The sequence below is a fragment of the Fulmarus glacialis genome, unplaced genomic scaffold (genome assembly GCF_000690835.1).
Source record: "Fulmarus glacialis isolate BGI_N327 unplaced genomic scaffold, ASM69083v1 scaffold14167, whole genome shotgun sequence".
Lineage (NCBI taxonomy): Eukaryota > Metazoa > Chordata > Aves > Procellariiformes > Procellariidae > Fulmarus > Fulmarus glacialis.
In genome coordinates this window covers 56,457-62,808 of record NW_009221359.1, presented here as the reverse complement: position 1 = coordinate 62,808, position 6,352 = coordinate 56,457, and the positions used below count along the sequence as shown (strand labels likewise).

Here is a 6,352-nt window from a genome sequence, read left to right as displayed (position 1 = left end):
AAAACCACATCCATTCATGTCTTTTCCTAGTTAAGAAAAGAATTTCCCATGCTGTGGGTTATACAGGGAACAAATTCCCTTTTCTGTTCCATGCAGCCAAAATCAATCTTTTTTCCATAGTATCTTACAGCCTATTTCACTTGAGTTTTTAGGTGATCCAGATTTTTGTAACAGTTCCTAAATTCAGATTAGTTTCTTTTAATAGCTTTTCTTTCTGCACTTCTAGCCAGGGTTAGATAGCCTTTCACTCACTAGACTGGCAAGAGTTTTTCCAGGATGATTGTTCACAATTTCCTCCCAAGGAATTGAAAAGCTTGAAATCAGGAATCTCTAAGAACCCTCTGAGCACTGATGAACTGAACAGGTATAATTAAAATACCTTGTATTTAGACACTCTTTTAATTGAAGTGTCTCAAACTACTTTATAGAATAGAGAGATCATTTCACCAATCAGTGAAAGGAGACTTAATGGTAGCACTAACAATACTCTACTCCATGTCCATACACAAAATGAGGAATATTCACCTCGCTGAAACTACAAGTGTCATTAAAGAGTCTGCAGTTGCCAAGCAACACTAAACAGCAACATCTGAAGTAGTCTGGATGAACTTACAGTGCAAGGGCTGAGCTGAAAGCACCACTGTGAGTGGTGAGTGAGAACTCGACCACTAGACATGGGGGTGAATTTTAGCCCTAGGTCAGCAGATTTTAAAATCTTGATTCTATGTTTTCTGTAGGTGACACTCGCAAGAGTACATATCTGCTGAACTGGTATAAAGGAAATTATTTACAGAGTTGCTAACACCTTTCCATGAAAAGGGATAGCACTGGGCGAGTTGACAAGGAGGCAACATGCGATTCCCTTAAGATTATATTTTAAAACAAAAAAAGAGAGAGAAAAAAATGAGAGAGGTGGATAGAGAGCAAAAAATATACTTGCCAACAAGGCTGGCTAATGTCCCAGGACTGTAGAAACTGGCAGGCACAAGCAGGACTGCTCGGCTAATAAATACAGCAGCCCCTCTACAGCTACATAGAGTGCCTCATTGCCTCTATGAACTTGCAGCAGCAGCACCGCTCTGATTCCTGCATCCCTGCCAGATGTTTTTCAGCTGAGCTCAGAACAAATTTCCTGCAGAATCAAAGCTTCATCAGCTGGTATCTGTAGAGATCAGCCTCCAAAGATTAGGTCAAAATTGGCCTGCAAGGGATGGAAACTAACGTCCTATTACCATCAAACATTTATTTTTCAGTAATATAGAAGCAGGGGATGCTCAGAGATTTCTTGTTAATCCTGATAAAATACGTTATGCTTGCTTCTTCTCTAATAACCTCCAATATAACAAAATACTAGTAAAAAACTTGTCATTTCTTGGAATTTCTACCCCATACAGAAAACTGTCCATCCAAAAAATGATCTCCCGTCTTTCACTGAACAGAGTATTGAAGTTACGCATTTTGTCATACTGAGTGAGGGAATTGCATCCACTCATTGTCTGTGTGTAACAACCCCCAAACTGCAGACTGATTCACATCCTACAATGCTCCCAGTCTCTAGGGTCTTCAAGCCAGGAGCTCAAACCCACCATAACCCACCTCTCATTACCTAGTTCTGTAATAAGACTATTGTTCCAATTGGGATCGTTCATTAAAGTGGATGACCTGAAGATTAACCCTCCTCAAACAAGCAGCATCAAAGACAGCATTCCCTTTACCTTCATTGCAGCGCATCATGTCACACTATTGCTTATATGCTCTCACTTCACTCGACAGAGACCTTCTAACGCAACCATTCTGACAAACACAAAACCACCTCTCTTTCTTAGATGACCTACTGAAGCTGACTGAAACACTTCTATTTAAAAAAAAAACAACCAAACAACAAACAAAACAACAAAACGAGAGAAAAAAGAAAAAAGGCAGGGGGACTCTTAAGGTAACAGCACAGAAATGGAAGGGCCCCCCGAGGTTATCAAGTTCAGTTCTCTGCAGTTATAGGCAGTAATTTAATGGGTGCTCAATACAGAAGACTTCATAGAACATTTGCTCCACATGCACAAACCAATGCAACAAAGATTTTTGTACAGAAACTACATGATGGCTGCAGAAGCTTTCTGTACAGGAGCTCTCTTGAAAGCAGCTCATAAATAGCATGAAACCAGGTATTATGAGAGTGGCTAGCCTTTGTTATATAATCTTGTTCTAGGAAACTACATGAAAACTTATACTAAAAGAACATTACAGTTGTATGCTCAGCATTAGAAGAAAATAAAAAATGCTATAGTGGTATAATCAAATGTTTAACTTTCTCCTCTTGCGTTCATGCATCATGGCACATGTATCTAATTACATAATCATGCCATTTATCAAATATAATACTGATTTTTTAAAAAACTTTTTGGACGTCAACTCTTCCAAATTGCTTATGAATGACTTCTGTGAATCCTTTATAGTACACATAGACTAGCCACCTCACTGCAAGGTATTAAAAGTATCCAAGATTGTAGAAGTATGTTTAAGAAGAGTAAAGATTCATTTAAGAAGCAATATCAGATAATTTAATAAGTAGTCTATAATGAACGAAAGACACATGGGATGAGCACCACAGGTAATCTTAACTGTCCATTCATGTGATTTTTGAGAACTTAATCTACTGTCCTAACAGGATGGGGTTTAATGGTGGAACACGGGAGACTTTCCATGCAACCACCCTATGGCCAATTCTCATCCAAACAACTTGGCTGGCAAGGAGAAGGAAAACTGGAGCAGAAAAACAAGACTCTAGTTACAGCAGTGTAACTAGCTCCAGTTGCTTCCTGTTCTAATAAGTGTCTGGTGAGTATTTAGGCTGCTAAGCCTTTTAGGGGACTTTTCCTTTCTTGGTGAAATGGTTGCAACTCAACCGAGAAAAATTTCAAAACTGCAACTGATTTGAAAAGGCGATGGCAGATAAGTGGCCTCACCATGGAGAATTCTAACAGACACCAGAGCAGCTGTGAAACAAACACTCAACATTAGCACTGCAGTGTTACCACTAAAAGGTTTCCCATCATTTGTTTTTCTTTATAAAGTAATACCTAAATACTGAAGACTAAGTTTTTAAATTTAGCTCCTAATTTAATATGCAATTACTGCTGCCCTGATGGTGTTTTAATGGCAATATATTTTTATTGGTGACTTCAAATGAACCTCGTCTGATCACCTTAACCCTTCTCTCATCATGCTTTAGTTAATGACTCATTACCTGTAGTCACACCAGGGACATCTGTAAGGCTTTTCTCCAGTATGGACACGCTTATGTCGTGTCAGATGCGATTGTGTTGTGGAAGCGAAGTTACACTCATCACATTTGAATGGTTTCTCTCCTAGAAGGTGACAAGAGAAGATATGCATTATCAGTTTTCATCAACAGAAAAGGAAGAGAAGTCTAAATTTCTGGCAAATCCCCTGAGATAGATTTTAGTCCATGTATATATAACAACCACAAATACAAAATAAATTTCCAAATACTGCATACTAATTGCAAAATACTATTCTCACTATGACATATACACATCAGTAGCCAGCTGACTTCCCATGTGGTGTTACACAGCAGCAAAAAGGAGGAGAAAGAACTGCACTGAAACAGGGTAACCATGTTACTGGCCTTATTTCATGAAAATATCATCACCAGGTGACAGGCTTTCCTCTCACTCTACACCTTCTGTTGAAGTTGGGCCCATGTACAGCCCTGAAACAATACTGTTGGAGACAGAAGGTGAGAAATCAGTCTGAAGCTTGTATTCAGTGCCTGCTCAGAAAGGAACCATCCTGAGGAGGAAAATGTCTTTGTTTTTTGTCTCTGGTTCTAGATTTTCCATCTTATTCATTAAGTAATACACATAAACCAGGACTGAGAATATGAACCAGAACTCAGTGCTCCATTCCCCCTCTCTTGCCTGCTACCCTGCCCTGGTGAATCTTTTCTGAACAGTGGGCCAGTTTCAGCAGAAGGACTTGAAAGGTTAATGGGGGAAAAAAAAAACCCAAACCCAAACCAAACACCACCAAATCTAGACTAGGATAGTAATATTTTCAGAAGACTAAAATTCAATCTCTGCTGAATGTGGAACTGCACTGAAAATTTCCAGAGGACTACTAATTGAAGAAAGATAATAATCTCTAACTTATAAATTATTATGTGAAAAGGGTACCTTTCCTTCCAGCGGAGGGGTCCACCCCTCAGAAGACACTAGAACAAAATCTCATGACAGATACATATACTGTGATGCCTAGCTAAGACATCTGCATCCCATTTTTCCAACTGGTTGTTCCAGAAATATTCTGTGTGGCTTACAGGCACACGTAATTACCATTCAGGGAGGAAACAGATTTCTTTTTGTTTGCAGAAGACTGAAGGCAGCTCCTAACTTAGGTGATCTTGACTGCATTGTGCAAGCCTTCAGAAGTATTTATCCTAAAAACTACATATGGAATCAACATCCCTAACTTAAGTCTGAATAAAACTGCTAGGGATGGACACCGATCTTGTAGACTGTTCAGAGGTCTAGAATAGGCAGTTTCAAAATTGAACCCTAAGCCTCTTAGCAGGTACAATTTGCAGTTTTTCAGACTGACAGGAGACACACCACCAGCAGAAGACACATCACTAGCAAAAGGCCCCTCCCAAGCAGCCATGCCTCCAAGCCAGATTTTCAAGCCAGCTTAAAGCATGAGACACTCAAGACTTCCCAAGAGACTTTGCCAGAATTCTGAGAAGAGAGAGAAATCTGCATTTTTCATTCTTGGAGACAGTTGGGATTTTTTCCCTCCCAAGGGCAAAAGAAATGCAACGTCCTCAGGCCTGAAAAGCCTGTAAGGAAGGACAATGGAGCAGCTTCTGAAAGCTCCATGAAGAGCTGGAATAATTTCTTTTAGCAGCTGCTGGAGAGAATACCAGCTACTATTTTTCATTTATTGTTTCATGGGACAAGGAAAGGTGAAGGGGCAGGACACAATGCGGAAGCCTCTATGCTGGACAAATTGAGACTGCTAGAAAGTATGTCTTTCCTACCCCAAATGGGGTTTTCTTGTCAGACACTGACTCTCTGCTCTGGGGAAGCTGATTCTCCAAGCAGCTTGAATGGTACTGGCTGCTGCTTCAATTAAACTCTCTGGGAGGCCATAGACTCCCTAGCAACGTAACCTGTTCTTGAACTGAAGATTTCCTGTGCCTGATTTATTTTATCTTCTAGTATTAAAGAAGATAGCAACATTTTCAAGCCTAAGTAGTAAAGCCACAGGTATTTTAGATAACACACATACTTGTGCTTCCATTTAAAATGCATTAGAACCTTGCCAACTTGCCCCCTTGTAAAAAAAGCAGATCTGTACTGAAAGGAGATTTTTAGTTTGCCATTCAGGGGAGAATGGATCAGGTAAAGGTCTGCTGAGGTGCTGGGGCAGGGCCAGCGGGGCTGACAGACGAGCGAGGGCCCGTGGCAGCCAGCAGGGCTTGCAAATTCCATCGTGACCAAAAGAAAAATGATAATCCTTGCCCACTGCTCCATGAAATTTCTCCTTAGGAAATCCTTGTGGCTAACTGCTCCTGTCAAGTGGACTACGTGTAAATCTCACCTGGCAGAAAATACATCACAGCAGCACCACACAAGAAAAGCCAACTAAACTGGGAGGAAAAAAGACGGCCTAGCATGGCTTGTAATTCTTAGCAGCTGCACATGGGAAAAAGTATTTATTTTTATGGAAAATTAACCAGGCTGATAAGTACAGTTGAAAAAATCTAAAAGAAGACTAGGTATTTCTTTGGGTTGAGGGGTGTTGAAGAAAGCAGCAGCACTTTTATTTATTTGTTTATTTATTTAAGTTTTCCACAGACCTACTCATTTAAGTATTTTTTATCTTCTTTATCTTTGGGCCAGAATGCTTTTTATCAGCCTTTGTGTCCCAATTTTCCTTCCCCCCGTTCTGCCCCCAGATATTTCAAGCAATAAACTTAATTTTGTTTTTATACAGGCTGCCATTAAGTATTCCAGGAGGATTCTCCCTCACCCCCAGTCAAGGATCTAATTCATACAAAATTAAAATAACACAAATCAAAAAAGCAATATTAACAGTATTTTTTAAACAACACTATGTAATAACTATAAAATAGTGTATCCAAAAATGTGTGAGTAAGGACAAAGTCTACATATTTAAAGATTAATAAAGGTAAAAAAACCCCAAACCAGTCCCCCACCTCCCCTTACCATTACAGAAGACTTGTCCATACCTCACCATCTCTAACTTTATCAATAACAAACCCCACGGAAAAGAAGAATAGGTGCCCCAAAGGTCAACAAGCTCGGGGGGCGGG

At 39.9% G+C, this 6,352-nt stretch overlaps 1 long non-coding RNA gene across 1 annotated transcript in view; it reads right to left on the bottom strand.

Moving 5' to 3' along the window:
- Window positions 1-3,273: 3,273 nt before the first annotated feature.
- The window catches only part of LOC104079156, a 13,936-nt gene continuing 10,857 nt past the window's right edge, over window positions 3,274-6,352 (bottom strand). Inside the window, exon 3 of the long non-coding RNA XR_683547.1 lies at window positions 3,274-3,365. This is a non-coding gene — a long non-coding RNA (uncharacterized LOC104079156). The remainder of the gene's footprint in view (window positions 3,366-6,352) is intronic.